A 19,983-nucleotide genomic window follows, 5' to 3' on the forward strand; every position below is an offset into this window, starting at 1 on the left:
GCTATTCAGTCCTTTATGAAACTCAGCCTGAAAACATCTGCTGAAACTTTCTTCCTCTTACAATTTACCTGTTCTAAATAAAAAGGACTTTGGATAGAACTAAACCAATTTCTTCTTTCATTGTTAATACTTACTTTGCTTTCCAATTGCTGAAATCTGTCTGCAGCTCACTGCTTTCCCTTTCTGAACATGTAGTTCCAAGACCTCCTTTTTTAACCAGCCAAGATCCACCTGGGGACTGTCTCCTAGGAGATTTAAATGAAGATTTAAGCAGAACATCACATTTTAATCAGATTTATGCATTTTGCATACAAATAAATTGTCATGTAACAATGAAAGTCCTTATATTAAGAAGAAAATATTAATGTTAAAATGGAAAATACTAACACAAAGACTGGCAGACATTTAAATCCTATTAAGAATTAAATTCCAGAGTGGGAATCTGATTTAAATAGAGTTAATATCTAATGTGATAAAACCAGTGCCATTATCTGCAAAGTAAGCCAATGAGTAGTATTTATAAGACAGTCCTGTATGAAATACTTTGGTTAGGTCAGTACAAGAAAAAGATAGAGCTAACCCCACACCTTCTGGTTATTTCGTATTTTTATTGCATTCGCTGGGTTTTATTTCATTCTCAGCTTTCATATCATTTAACAAAAATTTTTGTTAGGTGTAAAAACTCTGCCACTGGAAAAAATAATATTAAAATAGCATATATCTCTGGAAAATGCACTGGAGTTTTTGTAGGTGTGAGGGTAATGAAGTCGCTGTTGTAGATTTTTACCTGTCTTTTATTATCTGTTTGTAGCTACCATCAGATTTAAACTGATTTTGCTTTGAGTTGCCTGATTCCCCTCTGCAAAGTTGGCTCTCAGTGCCTGCTGCAGTTTGAAACAAAACCTTTTCTGAACAGGAATTCCAAATCTTCCAAATCACATTAGGAAGGAAGAACTTGGTATCAAAAGGCCAAGCTGCCACTATTTCTTCCTGATGACTCTCATTTAACAGCCATTAAAATGCAAATAGAACTATGATTTTCAGATCACAAAATTAACATTAACAGCTGGAATGATTGATTAAAGGTCACGGCAACTGTATAACTTAATTTCCTATATAATTGTGTTCAGTTTTCTGCAGATTGTTTGGATTTCTGAATTAATTTTAGCTGTTGCTGAACAGTGACAGATGCGTTTATTGGTCTTTCATTTTTGTTAATATCTTTCTGTGTGAGTGATTCCCTTCTTTCCAGGAACCAGAAGAGTACCCAGAGGGGACGCTCCAGAATTACTATCTTCAACTAACAGGTTTTTCAGCATATTAGCAGATCTCTCAGAAGTTTTTTATTGACCTGGACAAGACCAAAATGACAATTCATGTGTAGCCAACAAGTTACTTCTCCAGGAGCTTTCTCGTGTATGTGTTTACAGAATAAGATGGCATGTAACATCCCAAGGGGTTTTGATCTCACTGCTCAGATCCTATCTGAGCAGCCCGCCTTAGATCTGGTCCACTTTAATGGGTGAAATAAGCTACAGATAGATCATCTTTCATTTCAACTTTGAGTCAAATTATCGATATGATGAGAAGGCAGCATCTGCCTGCACTGCTCCTTAGATGTGGATAAATAAAATTCAGCTGTAACTCTACGGCAAGAGTTGTTGAAGTCATTTTTCAGAACCTCTCAAGCTCCTCACATGCTCACCACCACCAAGTGCAGACAGAATTTCAGAAGAATTCAGCCCAAGATTTTGAGCTTTTTTGAAATATCTCTGCTCATTTCAGTGCTTACCTGGAAGCAGTTCTAAAACTCAGATCCCAGTGATAGATGAGAAGCATTTCTGAAAATATAACTCTAGTGAATATGACCAGGGACCAGAGTTAACATAACTTGCACATGATCAAACACCCACGTCCCAACACAAACCCAACACCAACTCTAACACCTGCACCTGTCCCAGTGAGAGCTTCATTTGCTGCTTTTGGCCACCTAGCCCCAGCTCTGCCTGGTAACACTCACAGCTGAGTCTACTGGGAGCCTGGTGAGACTACCAAAACTTCTAGATTTTGAAAAAAAATAAATAAATCAGAAGAGCGTGTCACTGCAACATTAGGGAGAGGCGAGGTAGAGCAGAGAGAAAACATGACTTTCTGTTTTCCTTTTTACTTCCCCCATTACTGCAGGGGATCACTGAGCCACTCTCACCAGGTGGAGCCACTGTTTTCAGAAGAATTGTGGGCACTGCTGATGCTCCACTGCTGGGGCAAGGAGGAGCTTCTGGGGCTTCTCCTCTTTCTACTGAAGTTTTCTACAGAGTAGTGGAGAATGTTTACAGTGCACATGGGGAAATAAGAGCCTGGGTCACATGGGCCTGCAGGCAACTTCCAATCTTTTCCAAAGATTTTGAGCCCTGTGTTTTGCTGTCCATCTCACTCTATAGAAAGCAGATCTAGAATGCATGCACTGGAACAGGGAGTGATCCAATATCAATAGGTTAAGCAGCCCTCCATGTAGGAGAAAGCAACAGACAGTTTTTATTTCTGCAGCCTCCTTCGTGTATGAAGGTGTAGCTGTAAAAATGCAAACCACTTCAGCAAGAGGTCTAATTGTTGTCAGAATCAGGATACAGAGAGCCTGAAATTACCCAGCTCAGGCAAATAAGAGCAAACAGGAATTGGAACAGTTCATTTTCCACAGGCAGACAAAAAGACTGAAATGAAATTAACCTTAAAGTTTTGTTACAGACGGCAGGATAATGAGTCCTTTGCTGCTTAAATGAACTGAGTGTTCTCACAGACAAAGTCTCATTCTCAGAGCCACACAACTCTCCTCGTAGTCATTATTCTCTTCTACCCACATTCTGAGATGTTTCATACGTGAGGAAAAGCAGAGTATCTTGACATGTATGAGATGAGGATTTTACCTTGTGGGTTTACAACTAGTACTTGTAAAAACGTGAACTTTTGCCCTTGGGATTCTTTGTTTGTCAGTCAAATACAGATTGCATGAGAAGCACAACAAAAGCAGTCCCATAGCCATTGTCCACAAAGAATTATCCAAGAACAGAAGGACTATCTCCACTAAGGAGAATGCAGTTATTTTCAGGCACACTATGTCTTGATTTCTATAGTAAAATTGCCAACGGGTGGGATCAATGTGGACTTGACTGCACCCACATCCCATCTTTTACGTGCATAGTTCAGCTGCTGTCAGGTGGATTCCTTTCAGGTGATACAACATTATCATAGACAAATCAGACCCTCTTCGTGTGAAATCCACATAAATCAGTCATATTTTTTCATGATTTCTATAACATATAGAGAATTCTGCCCTTTAAAAAAATCAAGTGCTATTGTCCTACGTGCTTTTTGTTATGTAGCATTCAGAAAATATAGGTAAAATACCACACTGGCTCTTACATCAATGTATCTCTATAGATGAGTCTCACATTTTGCAATTCTTTTTCCTTAAAAATACACTGTCCAAATATTAAGTGTTAGTATATAGGGAGAATCTATCTGCATAAAAACAGCTTTGAATTTTCACAGTACTGAAGGTAGAGGACAAAAGTGCTAATAGAGGACGTGTTCTTGCATGTATGGAAGTGTTTGGCAAAAATGTACTTGTGAAAAATGCTTACTGACTCAAAACTGGTTTTTCATGGTGTAAAAAAAAAAGACAGTGAGAGCACCTGAAAACAGGCCTGCAAAGAGATGGCTCACAAGCAAAGAAAAACTGACTGAAAACCATCATTTCAAGACATGAGATCAGTACTGGATAACAAAATATTCCCAAAGTGCAGAGCAACGTTTTGCCCAAAAATCAGTACAGATGTAAACTACAGTTTTGCAAATCATCCCAATTCAGTGTAAATGTCCTTTTGGCTTAATCAGTCTGAGGAAATGATTCCTTGTTTGCTAAAACGATAAGGCTAAAATGGTTCCAAAATGTGCAGTTATACATGTATTTGAACAGCCTGAAGGATAATAAGTTGTTAGTAGACCATTCTCATTGGGCTAGAAATGGATGGTCCAGACTCAAAGTGAAGGTTTTAATATCATAAGCCTGGTCCTGCATCTGTGAGATCCAATAACTTTTGGATAAGCACGTTATTCTTCATTCGCATTTTTGAGAAGCTGCACTACTACTGAGCCCTTGGCAAAAACATTTCCTTCATTATTTAAGTGCTAAGTAGTCTTTTATTATTCATCGAGATTCTCTGAACAGTTTTATTTTTGCAAGTACCTGCTTGCTTTGAAATATGCTTCTCCCTTTGTTTTGCCAATATATTCAGTACCTGTGGGTTTTCTGTGTTTGTGTGGGAAAGTTTTCGTACAGCAGGCGTTTGGTTGGTTTAGATGCTTTATTGCTTTTCTTCAGTACCCTTATATATTTCATTTCACTCCTGCAATATCTCTCATTCTAACCAAATCTGTAAGTCAGAAGTTTAAGTGCATTTCTAGGACACTTCATATATATGTTCCCAACTTGTTGCTCCTCGCTTTCAATTAAGATAAAAAGCCCATGTTCTCTGTTGTTGTTATTGGTTTATGTTTCTGAAATCATTGCAATTTTTATTTAAGTTTTTGACACTTTTCTGAAACACCAGCTGAAGTCTAACAGCCATTCCAGAAAGAAATGAAGGCTATAAAGCAGAAATAACTTGCCGAAATTCACAGATAAAGCAAGGATCGGATTTGAGATTAGATGCCCTGGTTTCAATCCCACCCCACTGAAGCCTGCAGATGATCTGCCATTGATTTCCACTGGCATTTGACCATGCACTGCATCATCTATCTCTTCTCACTCTGATTTCATTGCTGTAATCTTGCTAGGGGTTATGAACTTCATTCGTTTCTATCACTGCAGTTTGTGAATGTCTGTGTTACAAGATTCTTCAATTACTAGGTCTAAAAAAAAAATTAAAATGATGATTGCATGGATGGAAACAACCCTGGCATAAATGGGGAGTACGGCGAGCACATCATATAATGTAGCAGCACGCATTTGCACTGATAGCTGAGGGCTGCTGAATCTTTCACTTTGCTGGTTACTATGAGACTAGTCCTACATCTGAGCCCCAAACTGCTCTTACAAGTATATGCTTAAAACTTTTTCCCTTGTTATTATTTGACTGATTTCTTGAATATTAATTCACTTTATTGAATACCTTTCCCAAGTAATTCCTTGTCTACAGTTTATGTTGGAGTAATCCAGAGAAGAGATCTATTGTTTGAAATATCACGCGCCAACTCTTCTGACTGAGCACACAGTTTTCTTGGCATTACCAAGAAAAGTTATTATTATAACTTTTAGACCAGTATTTCTAGTTCAAAAGCTCAACATTCAGGGTTTTTTTTTTTTAGTTAAGAATTTCTGAGTCAATTTATGGAACTTGTCAAAATATGAGATTTCAATAAGCAATCTTGCCAATAAGTTCAGTGGCTGAAGTTTCAATTCCAAGCAACTATTATAGCTGGCAAGCTTTAAACAAAGTCTAACAGTATAGGTGTTAATATACACAGAAAGGTTTCACAGATATTTACTTGAGATGATGGATTTCCACACTAGAACTAAGACAAAAGACATTTTGCGGTAGATCCCTTTGCAGAATGAGTTATAGAACCATAGCAAAAACATAACTAAATATTTTGACATCACAGAAATGCGATTAGCATGATTTGATTTTTCTCTTCTGTCTAAAACAAAGCATAACAAAGTTAACAGAAGCTAAAAGCTTTACACAGTTCTATTTTGACGAACATATAGTGGTAGCATTAAATCAAATTTTTCAGAGTGGTTCTTAGGATTGGAAAAAATGTATATTTCTATGAGCAAGACAGGAGATGGGAAAGACAAGAAGGACATCCTGCAAACATTTGTGGCAAGGCCAGTAAAAGCTTTTTATTTATCTTATACTTATTTTGTAGCCTCCTTGAGGATCAGACTGCAGCTTAGTTGCATGATTTCACCACATTTGGAACGCTGAAAGAATATTAAGGAATACTGTCACACAACCAGCCATTATTAACAACAATAAAAAGCAAAACTAAATTTGATTCGTATGATTTGCCAATCTGACATCTTTGCTGTCAGTAAATATTCATGCAGTCAAGCTTCACTACCACTGATATTCAAAACATTGATTTTCACCTTTGGATTCTGCGATATTCAGCAAACAAACAAAAGAAAACACATTTAAGTTTGATTGTTGTTATTTTCACTGACATGGTTGATTACCTAAGTCACTCCAAGAGTAGAAACAATGCATGTGACTTATGTAATTAATGCAAGGCTAGAAAGCAGTAAATGTTTGCAACACTTCTTTGTAAGCTACTCCAACATAGAAAAGATTTCTGGAAAAAAATCCCAACTATTAAGAAAAGTACAAAAAGCAGACCCCACTTAAACCCGTTTGTTCACTCATCTTTCTCCGGGTTAGGAGAAACACTGGTAAAGGCAGCCATAAAGCAGTCAATCACACTTAATTTGCTTCAAATTTCTGAAACAACAGGGTTTCTCCAGGTTGTTTAATAAAGACTGATCTCCCTAAAGACCCTTCATCTCACCCTTGCAATTGGGAGGGGCTAGAAACCACTAAGGCTGTCTGAAAAGAGGCAGCTGCTGGCATCACATAACCTTCCATGACCAGCTGGTCCCATTATGCAAACAAGAGTGTCCCTTGGCATAGCAATCCAATAGGCTCCAGGCTGTATGGTTGTATTTCAGCTGGTAGCTTTGAGTGGTGGGGGAGGAACAAAAAGAAAGAAAAAAAAAAAAAAAAGCTATTGAAAGGAAAAGGCACTGTGTCCAAGTAGCTCCCAACCTACTCTTTCCAGTGTTGCTGATTAAATGTTGCTCCAACCTTTCTGTTGAAAAGTCAGGTGCTGACTGTAGACATTAAAGGGTTGTCCCACTCTGGTTGCAAAGTCAGCATGGACTGAATGCCAGTCTAAGGAGTGAGACACCTTTGGAGCTCCTCAATTATGGCTACAGTCATAGCGATCTCTTTATTTGCACATGAGAAACATCTTGAACCTCTTTCTCTCTCCTGTCAGGCTTTTTCCACAGCCTCTTGCAAGAAGTGCAAATGTGTGGTGATCAGCCATAACCATCCAACTCCATAACCATCAAACTCCAAACATGATGATGATTTAAAGGCACGATTTTAGTGGGGGCAAAAAGATGCCCAAAGATCCCTTTTCACTATGTCTATCATTAATTATGCAAATACTAAAAATAATGGTGTCAGTAAGCAGCGTGTTGTTGTCTGAAGGAAAATCTCTGACATATATGAAAAGGAAGAGCAAGATGCAGAAGAGATCTTCACTCACTGTACTTTTCCTGCCTAGAATAGTCTCATTTTTTAAAGGATATTACCCTGAAAATTCCATAACCCCGCAAGGAGAAGGTTTGCCAGAGTTGCCTGAGGGAATTATTCAGGCAGTCCCCAGTGACTTCAACAGACCTGTCTGCAAATCTCTCGTCAGCATCATTTTGTACAAAAAGAGTACAAAATCAAAAAGCAAATTATTTAAACAAAGTATGACTAATCGAGATAAGCTTTTGCCTCTCAGTGACTTGCCATATACCATTCAATAAAGCCGTGGTCATAATGCAGAAGATAACTCATTCTACCATTTCAGTGTTATCAACGTGCATTTTTGCCTCTCCCTGTTCTGATCAGTGAAGGTGTTTTGTTTGCTTATGCAGCACAACAGGCTTGTGGTACCTCGCAGAAAAGCAAAATAGAATAAAAAGATCAAGATTCCTGCTTCAGCCTTCCGATCAAGACTCAAGAACCATTTGAGCACTACCCTGTGGCTCTCCCAGGGCATCAGTTCCAATTCTGTTCACTTTTAAGCATCCAAAACAAGGCTATGTTTGTGTATACTGAGTGTGTGTCTAACACTAAGTTTTACAAAAAGCATTTTACTAACTATTCTACTCTGAAAGCAATCAGGTTTGTTGTAACCAACACATTTATTGGACACGATATAGTAATTTTCCATTCTTTCATATGAGAAATAGGTACTCAGATTCAAAATAAAGCCTTCATAAATGTATGAACCTATTTCCTTTGTCTTCCTTCCGTTATCATCATTCATAAGTCATCATGTAACAGATGCTGTTCCCTTTAACTCCAGACTGGGATGTTTTTCACTTTCACAACAATTTTTTAGATTCTGAAAATGCTGAAGCAGGTGATTTTAAACCTCCTACTTACTTCCAAAGTTGCTGAGGCTGCAGAATCAATCTCTGCAGTGGTTACCTTCTTTAGGTCTCTCATACATCAGTAAAATAGATATACCGTTTTCTCTTATTCTGTTGTGTTTGGAATTAAGGTGGAAATCAGACTTCCTTTATAGATTTACAGACAGATAAATATTTTCTTCAGCATGCTGTCAAAGGTAAGAAATGGGACAGTTTTCCTGGTGTTTAAGAGAAGATGCTTATTGAATTAAAATTTAAGGGATAATTTAAAAATATATGAGCTGCTCACCGGTAGCACAACTAGAGATTATGCCACTGCTGAAGACATACTATAGCAAAATAAAATAGCAGGAAGATATCTTGTCTACTTCAAAAACTGAATGAGAACCTGAAATCACAGTGAGTGAAAGGGCTGCTCAACAATTTAGCATTTGATTCTCTGATGTTTTCAAGAGAAACTGCTTGAGCCTCTTTCTCCTTTCAAGCCACTCAGGGATCTCATGACACAAAAACGTTTCTGCAGGTCTATTTTGCAAGATTTCATGGGGACCAAAATAATGAAAGCAGGAAACGACAAAATAAAATTTTAATGGAGGCTGTTGCAAGGCCATTAAAAGAAATGGATGGAAACATTTTGCTGGAAAATGGAGGTGCATAAAGTAGCTGTGAAAATTTTTGTCTTCTGGTAAAACACACAGTTGTTGCTGACAATAAAACTAACCCCACAATTGTTCCCTTTCTGCCTTCAATGCATTTCATCTTTGGTTTCCAAAACCCAAAAATATCCTCCCTATTTCAAAAGCTTTCTAAGGAATCTTTTCTCTTTCCAGTAGGAAAAAAAAAAAAAAAAGCCCAAAATATGTGATATCTCCAACATTCAGTTTTGAGTGCAACTGCAAAAAACAAAGCCAGATTCCTTCTGAATCCTTTTGAGTTCCTGATTCTCTGCCTCCTGTTCTTGGTGCATAAGATGGGATCCCTCATGGGATTTCCTGGGAGATTTGCCTCTGGCATTAGTAGGTGCAAGGATTCGCATTGCACCTTGTTTGCTCCTTTGTTCACAAGTCTTTTTGTCCTCCCCACCTCCTTGTGTTTTTACTCTTGTGGCTGTCACAAGGCAGAGAAGGGACCTATTCCTGACATGTCCTCATTGCTCACAGCCTCTATTCATGGTCAAAGAGAAGAATCATAGAATCTTCAGAGTTAGAAGGGACCTTTAAAGGTCATCTTGTCCAACTCCTCTGCAAAGAATGCTAACAGAAACACTCTCTCCCCATGCCAGTTTGATGCTGGGCAGTAAGTGGGTCAAAGCACCTTGTGGTGACATGTCATGCATGAGGCAAAAGTGTGGGGCAACCAGCAGGGCCAGCAGGGCAGCCTTTGAAACTCTAAGGCACCATGGGTCTGGAGTCCTGGTGAAAACCACAAGCCCTCGTTCAGCCTCCAAGCAGAGCGTTTGGGTTAACACAAGCATGTCCAACCTATGGGCCACATAGCTTGCAGTGCAAACCTCCCCCTGCCACCAGGCCCTCATGATGGTGGTTCTTCTCCACTGAGTGGCCCTGCTCTCAGGGACTCCTCAGTGCCAACCGAACATCAGTATGCTGTTAACTCCATCTGGGCTGGAACAAGGGCACAGTGTGCAGTGCAGTGCCAGCTCAAGTGATGGCTAATCAGTTTCTGGATTTTGGTATGCTTGCTAAACACAGTCCCGTGAACAGCAAAAAATATGCAGCTGCACTTCCCATTTTAATAAAGGAATCTGAGGATAGTTTTCGAGACTGTCAAATTATCATTCTTTTTGTTTATTTGGGGGTCCATTTTCAGTCGACGGAATTACATTATTTGCAAATTTTCAGATGGAATGTATAGAGTTGCAATCCAAAATCTGATCATGTCTCTTTACCAGACTTACATAAATCCCTTCTTACCAGATGGAAATACCCTTCACTTCACTGCTTTTGGAGCCACCTACGTTTGTTTCCTCTTCACTCAGTGAGTCCCAGGCAAGACAAAAGGTTGGACACCCCTGGATTAACATACACCAGAGGCACTGCCCTTCACTTCATCCTCCATTAGAATTTATTTATAGAGGATACTGGTGTCAACATCCATGATATATTGAAGTCTCAGGCTTTGAGGTGGAAAGCACCATTTTCTAAAAGTAGCCTGGAAGGAAAACAGAAGTTTTGCATTGAAGTGGACAACTACCTTCTAATCTCAATCTCTGCGCTGAGCTGATGAGCCAACAAACAATGAAGCAAAGGAAGATATTTCTCTAATAGGTCAATTATTTCTGGGTTGTCTTTCCCAATATTTCTCAAAGCTTCTCTTGAAGCCTCAGTCACAGTGCGGCAGCCAGGTCCTGGAGAGTAGCTGAATCTCCATCCTGGCTATTAATAGTGTGACATTAATTTTCCAAGGCAGTTTATTATTATTTTTTTTAATTCTATAGGAAACACGCAGCTCATCTTCAGAAGAATCTCATAAGTGAGCAAAACTATCTTCCAGATATGTTATTTTATTTGCTCTATTTCTGTTTGCCTTAAATTCACACCCAAGTTTTACTTGTGGAAGTATTGCTCTCCATTGTTCTCTGTGTTTCCTTAATTACATTTTCTTGCTGAGAGTTGATTATGTGGTTCTGCAGGGAGGGTATTTTGGAAATGTATTCTTTGATGACAAGAAAAAATTACATTGTTTGTTTGCCTTACCACAAATAGTGGAGAAGAGCTTACAGTCTTTGTTCGAATAAAGTCCTGATGACATCAGTAACTGATGTGCTAAAACGTAAAATTGAAAGTCCTATATTTTATAAGTCTACCTAATCTGGGCACACTACAATGTACTGAAAGAAATCCGGTGTTGAGATAGAAACTTTGTGCTGAAGTCTTAAATCTGGATGATTGGTTTCAAGCATAAGCCTAGTTCATTCAGGAACTACTCGTTATTGAAAGGACTCTCAGGAACAACTGTTTTGATTTGTACCCAAGTGCATCAATATGCAGTCTATCATTGAAGGTCCTGAAATAAAATATTCTATTTTCATCTGAAGAGGCAACTTTTGTTGCTTTTGAAAAAGGAAAGGAAACAGTTATTTAAATCTTTATAAAGTATACCTCTGTCTTCCCAGAAAGAAGCCCTTTCTGATTTTGGGCAAGGACTTTAGACTAAAACATTACTAGGTGGTCGCTGTTTGTTTGCTATCCATGAAAAGGACATGTAATGTGAATTCCTGGGAGCAGATTTGCATACATAGCTGCAGCTGTGTATTAGACCTATGGCTTGAACTCGCTCATTTCAATAAAATCATACCCTTAAAAAATCAGGCTCTGGGAACTTTGAGCAGCTTGTGGAAATGGCTGTTGAGTGCCAAGGAGACATACCCTTTCTGTATGACTGACCCACTGCATCAGCCAAGAACCTGAGCTCCTAGACCATCAACAGATGCTTGTTAACAGGAATTCCTTTATGAAATACCCTGTAAAATAAATTTAACTAATGTGTTCGAGGTTTTAAAAATCTGCCTTAATGGCATGAACACCTCGAGTTATTTTAAAAATACTTCCCTTTCAAAATAATTTACTAAAACATATTCAAACTGATAGAAGCCCTGTCCAAACAGACATTCACACTGAGATGACTAACACCAGAAGCAACAGTTTTCCATAGAGAAATGGTGACCTTATAAATGAATTTCAGTGACGCAAATGGTATCGCTATGCTCCTGCTAGGACTAGGTTGCATCATTTTCTCAGCAAGGTCTAGTCTAATTTATTTTCTGCCTTCCTGCCTGGCTGTACCTCAGATCTGTGTTATATTGGCTTATGTAGTTTTGTGGCATATCATTGTTCATAATCAAAAAAGGTGGAAGTGCCAAGATTGAAGTGGCTTGATCAAATACAGATTTACCTTCTAAATTTAGATCTACACAGCAGCAAAGGAAGAGAAGTCATGCACTTCCCAAAGAGAAGCTTGTGTACAGCCTGAGAGTGCCTGTCAGTATCAGAGCAGAAAAACATAAGAGCACTTTAATTCTCTACAACGATTGAAAAGTTAGGGAACATATTGTAAGACTAAACTGAGACCACTTGAAAGTGGAAATGATCTTCAGGTGTAGTTCTAACCTTAGCTCTATTTTATAGCAGTACCAAGCTTTCAGTCCTCCTCTCTTGTATCTTTTTGTGTTTTACAAAATCTACTCAGAGCATCTCTACGATCTTTAGAAGTAAAGCAGCAGTTACAAAGACTGCCGATACGAGAATTAGTCTGGTTTTCCATTCAGAGGAATTATGAATCCTCTGAAGGCAAGCACGAAAAGCTTGTTGCTCAAAATCAGTGTCAGAGCAAAAAGTGTGTCCATTCCTGAATGACTGCAGCACCACAAAATAACTCATGACAATCCTTCTCCAAAGCATTTGCTTTCCTTAAATCCAGTAAACACCATTTCTAAAATGGCCCAGATAGCAAAGAATGCATTGTGAACTGAATTCCCAGAATTGCTATTATAACCTGCCCTGAAGAAGGAAATAAACACTTTTGAATCACACAGAATCACAGAATTGTAGGGGTTGGAAGGGAACTCTCAAGATCATCAAGTCCAACCCCCATTTTGGTATGATTTACTGGTCTTTGATGTTTTCTTGGGTGGTGTAAGAGATACCTGTCAGGTATGTGCTGGCTGACAGATGACAAAAGCAGCTATGTAAAACCTTTTGTAAGACTGAGGCAAAGTGCATAATATCATCAGTTTTCTTCAAAAGACCTGGAATATCAGCTGTCTAATTTCCTATCGTATCGCAGAACATCACACTATTCTTTTTAAAAGAGGAAGAAAAAAACAAACCATCAATGAAACAGTGGATGCATGCCACCTTAGTTCCATAAGCATTCAGCATTTTCTTTGTGAGCCATGATGGTCAGCTGTAATTTACCAGCCAAGTCACCCGATTTGCACTGTCCTTGTTTTCCAGCTGAATCCAGGTGTGAGTGCTTCTAGCATGAATACCAGCAGATAAGTGTAAAAAAATTCCTTCCTGAGAACACTTGTACCTGTCACTGCATTACTCGCCGCTGGGTATTTGTTTTCTGAAAACATTCAGGAAAACTTGGACAGTGAATTTCCACTGCAGGCAAACATAAGGAAACAAGTGTGAATTCAGAGAAACTTCACTTCCCAGTATCCCCAGTGATCATTTCATCCCCAGCTCGTGATGTCCTCGGGGACTTGAATTTCATAGGAAGAGAAGACACTGCAAAGTGTGGCAAAGCTAGTTAAAACGTGTTTACACACATCCACATCCAGGTGACCACAGACCCAAGCCAAATGGATAACTTGCTTGAGTTTTCTGAAATGTGAACAAAACAGTTCTCCTTGCTATTCATTGCAGGCCCACAATGTGAATGAGGAACGGTCTTTACAGAGAATTTCAGAGGTAAGGCCAAGATTGAGTTTATAATAGAAAAGAAGTTTCGACCTTAGCTATGCAGAGCCAGTAGCCTCTCCATAATACAACTGTCAGTTCAATTTTTGTCAGAGATATAAACATGGAATTGAAATAAGTGTTAGACTAGGATTTGGATGAAAGTTTTAATCAGATGAGCACCTGCACTCCAAGTCTTATTAAATTGCTGAGACTGAAATTGTGTGTGAAACATTGCCATCCAGTGGCTGCTTGTAAAAATTCCAGTCTTTGTGGAAGGGAAAAAATGTTGAGGATGACGGCATTCCTGCTTTTCTGTTTTATGAAACCACAGTGGCATCTACATCAGACCCACAGTTCCATCCACAAAGCTCAAATACCAAGGGTCTTCAGTTCTTTCAAGCTTTATGCTTTTTAAATCAACATTACTTTCTCATATCGTTGACATTATAGTATTGACATTTAAGTCTCAGAAAAAAGAGAATTTTCTCTTGTGAAACTGCGGAGTATGCCTCGGGAGAGGAGTTTGCAGATGAGAGGTGAAAGTCTAGAGGAGCCAAGTGACAAGCCAAAGGCATGCAGCTCGTTCCCCTTTATCCCTTCCTGCTAGCCCAGCGCCTGGGGTCACCTAGAGCTTCATCCTTCCCCAAAGCTCCACAGCTGTTGGTTTTACTTTCCCTCTGATGGGGGACTGAGAACTCTGAAAGTTCCAAACACTTCTCCTGGTAACTAATTATTTTGCACTACCACAGGTCATTTAGAGCACAGGTAGATACAGTGAGTTCCTTCTGCCACCTTGTCACTCACTGAGCTGGAGGGACTGCATTTGATTTTCATTTCCAATAAATCCTCTGTCCCTCTGCAGACCTACAGTGGGATTTTCAGATGGCCAGGGGGAGTTAGAGGCATGGCAGCAAAGATTCAACTGAGGGCTTAATTTCCTTGGAGAACACTAACAGTTTTTAATAAAAGCATCAGCAGCAGTAGTCATCTTTGCAATGGAGGTGTTAATCCGTAGGAAATAAGATTGAGAACAGCTGTATTAGTTATTACTGTGACTTAGGTCCTTTGAGTCATGGCCCACGGTGGGTGGAAATTAAGAAGCACTGCTTCTCTCCCAGTTCCATAAGCTGCCTAGTTCTACTTTTCCCACCAAGTTCACCAGGTTGTGTTCTCTCATCTTACACAGACAGTACAAAGCCACTGCATCTGGAATCCCATGACAACAAAGTTTTTGTTCCCATTAAGAGAAACTGTTGCCCACAGCTGCAACCATTATCTCACCAAGCTGCAAAGAATTTCACATAGCGTAAGACTGAAGTTTGTTCCACAGGTCTGGAAAGGAGTTCCAGCATTTGGACTGGTTGTTACACATCCTAAAGGACTGAAGACCTTTGAGGGTAAATATTTGCTCTGTCTGTGGTATCTGGTTGGATTATAAATGACAGCTATGGTAAAGGTCACGCTTACTACTAAAGAATAAAGAGTTAGCACAGAAATGAATTTTATTTTATAAAAAAAAAATAAAAGTAACTATTAGATTGCTACAGCCAAGCAGATAAAATAAAGATGTTAAAAGTTTTGAAACGGTTTTGTACTTTCAAACTCTTTTAAGTTTCTCCTTCTGGAGATCTGCCCTAGCTAACCAAACTCAGAAGCAATCTGATAGCCCTATTAAATGTTATCTCTGTGGAATCAATCAAAAGGACGCTAAATAACGCGTTATCTCTGGGGCTGATTCACAAATTATTACCCTGTCTGACAAGTATGCCTTACAGATTATTCACCTACATATCTGAAGAGTCAAATTCACCAAAGAGTAACCTATCCCCTAAATTCTACCTGAAAGAAGAGGAATCCAGGAGTCTCACTATAAATCTCCAGAACATCAAAGGATTATAGTACTTAAACAAATCATCAGAGCCTTTCTAGGCTCTCCGCTTTCTTTGCTTTGCTAATTAACTTTTCTGTAACTCATTGTATTACCTTGCTGCAACTGGGAGCTGGCACACTAATCCATCTGCAAGGTGACCCCTGTTGTGTGCTGTGCTGATTGGGATATTGATATGCTGTTGTGGGCTACAAGACATATCTGTTTCTGTCACTTGTCTGTCATTTGTAGAAACAAAGGGAAGAATGGCTCAGAGTCTAACAAGAGAAGTTGATCCTACCGTATCTCCAGACTAATGTAGGGAACAATAAGACTGGGATAACCATCCTCAGTTAGACATTATGGTGATTGGCTTCGTTACCACGTCTGTGATTGATCTGTGCTCTGAGAGACTAACTCAAATCAAACCTCTAAACAGATATAGCCTTTGTGATTGTTAATTTTAAGGCAGGATTCAGTGCTTTTTAGCTCCTGGGCTTATCTTTGCTCTCTCTGCATTTGAATCTATATAATCAAAGTCCCTTTGGGAGCTCTGACTTACTGCAGTCAAACTCGCTGCAGTTATGGAGGCCAATAGAAACGATCAACACTTTTCCTTAAGTCCCTCAGACATACTGTTGATTATCACTATAAATATTTGTCAGCGGGATTTACTCCACTCTTACAAAAAGGCAGGTGTTAAAGTTATTAGAAGTACGTTAAAAGTTTGCCAGTTAATACCAGCCTAGAGGTCTGTTTTCCAACGATAACACGAAAAAAAATAAGAAAAAAAAAAAAGTTCTCTGGGAATTAGGATTTGTCAGTTATTTCAGAAAGTTTGGGATCATTTTGGGAAAACCAATTTTTAGAAGAGGAAGCTGCGTTAAAGTACCATTTCAGTAATCAGACTCTCTAAATCCAAAATGTAGGAAACCTTTCTTGCATGAAATAGTGTGTTTCAGTTTCTAGAGATATCTTTAAAAGAGTCAGTCAAAGATTATAGAGTTTGGTTGCTCTGGGGTCCCCAGGCGACAGCAGAAGTGTGGGCAAGTGCCTTTAAACAGTCAGCTTTCACCTGGCGAAGCACTATTGCCAACACACTATATACAAAACAGGCACCTGAACCTCTTCCTTGCTCATACCACACACAGCATACTCTTATGCCTGCCAGAGAAATGGGAGTAATAACAGATCCGACATCCTGTTCGCCAATACATACAAATTATTCCCATATATATGATGCCCCCATCAAACATTACTGCATATTTTTCCATCCCCAGCTCCAAAAAAAGAAGTGTTTCTGAGTTTTCCTGCTGAGATTGCTACAGCAGTCTTCTGAGCAGCCCAAAGTTTGTAACCAAATGGGGGACAGAGTTAAAAGGCAAAGAGATGTAAATTAATTGTCTGGAAAGTTCCTAAGTAAGTGAGTTTTTGAGTGCAGATTCCCAAGAATGTGCTCTTTTACAGAAAGAAACCATTTTTTGCTGAGAGCAGCGAGTGTTGCTGATTTACTGAAGTTTATATTGGCTAGCTGCCTGGTTACAGTCCCAGGCACAGAATTATTTGCCTTCCAAGCCGCCAGCATTAAGTCCTTTAGCTCATCTCTATTTACTTCAGACACAGCCCAGGAGGTAGGAAAATTGATGCAGGCTTTCAGAAAGGGGTCAGGCCATAGACACACTGAGGATACAATGGTTACATTCACAGTGGTCTCAATTTTCACAGGTCTGTTCCAGATCTTGTAAGCCTATGTCCCTGTCCTGTGATAGCAGGCACGGAGTACTGCTGTGCCTTGGAGAGGAGCAGGGTGTCATGTAAGCTGCTCTGTGTAAGATGGGAACTGACCTGATGCTTCAAAAAGCATTTACAATCACCAAGGATATTAAAACATCACAACATGAAGGTATTCCTGCACACAGTGCAGTGGCCCATGTCATCATGAGGACCTGATAACACCATGCATTGATGCAGTCTGAAGAGGATTTTAATGCAGAGGTAACCCTGCAGTTCTTCCTGGCATTCCTGCTGTAGGTTTGGAAAGGACCTGATGACATTCATTACAGCCTCCTGTTATGAAGAGAAATGCATTTACATAGCCTACCCTGAAAAATGTTGGAACAAGATGCAACATCCCTCAACAGCCTGTTCAAGAACAGTAAAATATTTATAGTTCTTTTTATTTTTTCCCCCTAAATATTTAGCCACAGTAATGTTTGCTAAGACCTCAGCTGCTGTTTTTCTGGGTCTGCACTGTCAAGCAGAGAGAATGATGGGTCACTGTCTTCTTATAATAATCTAAATTTTACAGGGTTGAAAGGCTATCAGCATTACCTCTCCCCAGTCACAGTTATCTCTTTTCTGGAGGTGACAAATCCTCCCCTCTTTCATCTCTCACAGATAATGTTTTTTAAACACCTTTCACTGTTTTCACTGCTCTTTTTTTTTTGGAATGTCTTCCTTTCAAAGCGTGGCATCCTGACCTCTCCAAACGCTGTCACACCAGCACCACAAAGAGTAAATTCTTCTCAGTTCTGTGACGCTCTTGTTAATGCATCCCAGAGGGAGACTGATTTGCAGTGCAACGGTATGTGACTCGCTGATTTTTTTTTCCAGTTTGTGATCCCCACTCCCCATTCTGCAGTTCTGCTATCTTGCATTGACCATTTTGTGCTTGATTTCATATTATTATCATCCTATGCATTTCTTTCTACTAATCTTCATTTTGTTCACCTTTGATCCTCAGTTTCTTCAGCTAGACTGGCTCTCCAGCTGGTACAAAGCCACTAATTGCAGTTACAAGTACTGTTTTCAATAGTAGAGACTGTGCTGATAAGCAAGTGTCCCAGCACAGCTGGACCAGTACCAAAGAGGAGCTCTCCACGATTAAGGTTCTTGGATTCCTGGAGGCTTAAGTCCCCACAGAAACATAGCAGTAATATAAGAGATGCAAAACATTTTATCAAGTATATTAGTTTCCTTTTGTTATACCTCTAACAGAGAAAAAAAAAAATTATATCTTCTGATGGAAATATTGCTCCAAGTGCTTTGGTCTTTCAGGTATTAGCATCTGCCCGCTAACAAAGGGCTGGGTTCCATGCACACTCAGTAGGTCACAGCTGAACAGCCCTTTCAACTGACAGCCTTCTGAAAGCAGTTCACACACTAATGTACGTTAATGTCATAATCCAGGAATGTGTTTGTAACCTACTGCACCTGTCAGCACTTGAAAGCACAGGTTGTTGAACTCATGTGGTAGAATGGGCTGCTTTTAAAATACAACTGTTGTTAAGAAGTGTAGTTACCAAATTACAGTTAATGTACAATGCCTTTTAAAAGGGTTTCAAACAGCGGATGCATGCATTAAAAATAATACCTATGCCTACATTCATCTAATCTTTGGACTCTAGGAGAATGGAACTTCCATCAAAGAGCAACAGCAGGGAAAAGATATTCTTAGACTTGGTGAAGAGAGACGTGATAATTAATATTAAAGTAGTAGACTGGAAATGGCCTAGATTACTCTCACAGTGACCAAGCAGTGCTGCTTAATAAGATGCTTGCATATACACGGTGCCATCACAGATGCCACGAGTATCCACAGGGTCTAAGAGCATGTTCTCTTCCTCCACTCCACGGGAGCAATGACACTTTGGTTTTTATTATATTTGAACTGTGTTCACTCAAGACCAAAGATAAGTCTTTCCTTTTCTGCCTCATCTTATCTTCTTTATATGGTCTTTAATAATAGATATCTTCTGTCATGTATGTAAGTATTTGAAAAAATATGTGTTTGACCAAGTGGGTAAAGCATTTTAAGAAGATAAACTATGAACAAAAATTAAGCACACATTTCCTTTCGTTTGTAAAATGTGCCACAATTTAGTCTTTTGACTGCGTGTTCTGCACGGACCTGAGGTTCTACAACCAAAAATCCACCCAGATTTTACTTTATCACAGAGAACATCCTTGGTTTAAGCAGAGGGATTCCTAGCACTGTGTCTATTCCTCTACTTCCTCTTACTTACTGTCCAGGATAGACGGTAAAGTATCTTGTTTACTTTTCATTTTGTATAGCACGTTATGGAGTCTGATTCTTGTTTGGGTCATAGGCTGAACTGTCTCCAGCTGACAGCAACTGAAATAATACTGAAGGCAAAGGAGAATACCTACTTTTAGACCAGCCGGAAGTTTGATATGGTCCATGAAATGGGGGCTCAGACTCTTCTTGATATGCATGCTCTGCACATATACCATCACTGCTTCTAGTTAGAATGTGTAATGAGAATGGTATGAATTTTGCTTTATGGATCAATTGTTATTAAAAATAATTACACAGCATTAGGCAGCAGCCACTTTCAAAAATGTCATTATCACAACTGCTGGATTCATCTGAAAAGGAATACCATTTACATTATGGGGGAATCATCTGCAAGCTTTGATTTATTATTGTTTTTTAAATATACAGAGAAAAAAAC

The 19,983-nt window shown here is 39.2% G+C and overlaps 1 long non-coding RNA gene across 1 annotated transcript in view; it reads right to left on the reverse strand.

Moving 5' to 3' along the window:
* Positions 1–149: 149 nt before the first annotated feature.
* The window catches only part of LOC140247392 (uncharacterized), a 33,654-nt gene continuing 13,820 nt past the window's right edge, over positions 150–19,983 (reverse strand). Inside the window, exon 3 of the long non-coding RNA XR_011902647.1 lies at positions 150–245. This is a non-coding gene — a long non-coding RNA (uncharacterized lncRNA). The remainder of the gene's footprint in view (positions 246–19,983) is intronic.

Source organism: Excalfactoria chinensis, chromosome 1 (assembly GCF_039878825.1).
Source record: "Excalfactoria chinensis isolate bCotChi1 chromosome 1, bCotChi1.hap2, whole genome shotgun sequence".
NCBI lineage: Eukaryota > Metazoa > Chordata > Aves > Galliformes > Phasianidae > Excalfactoria > Excalfactoria chinensis.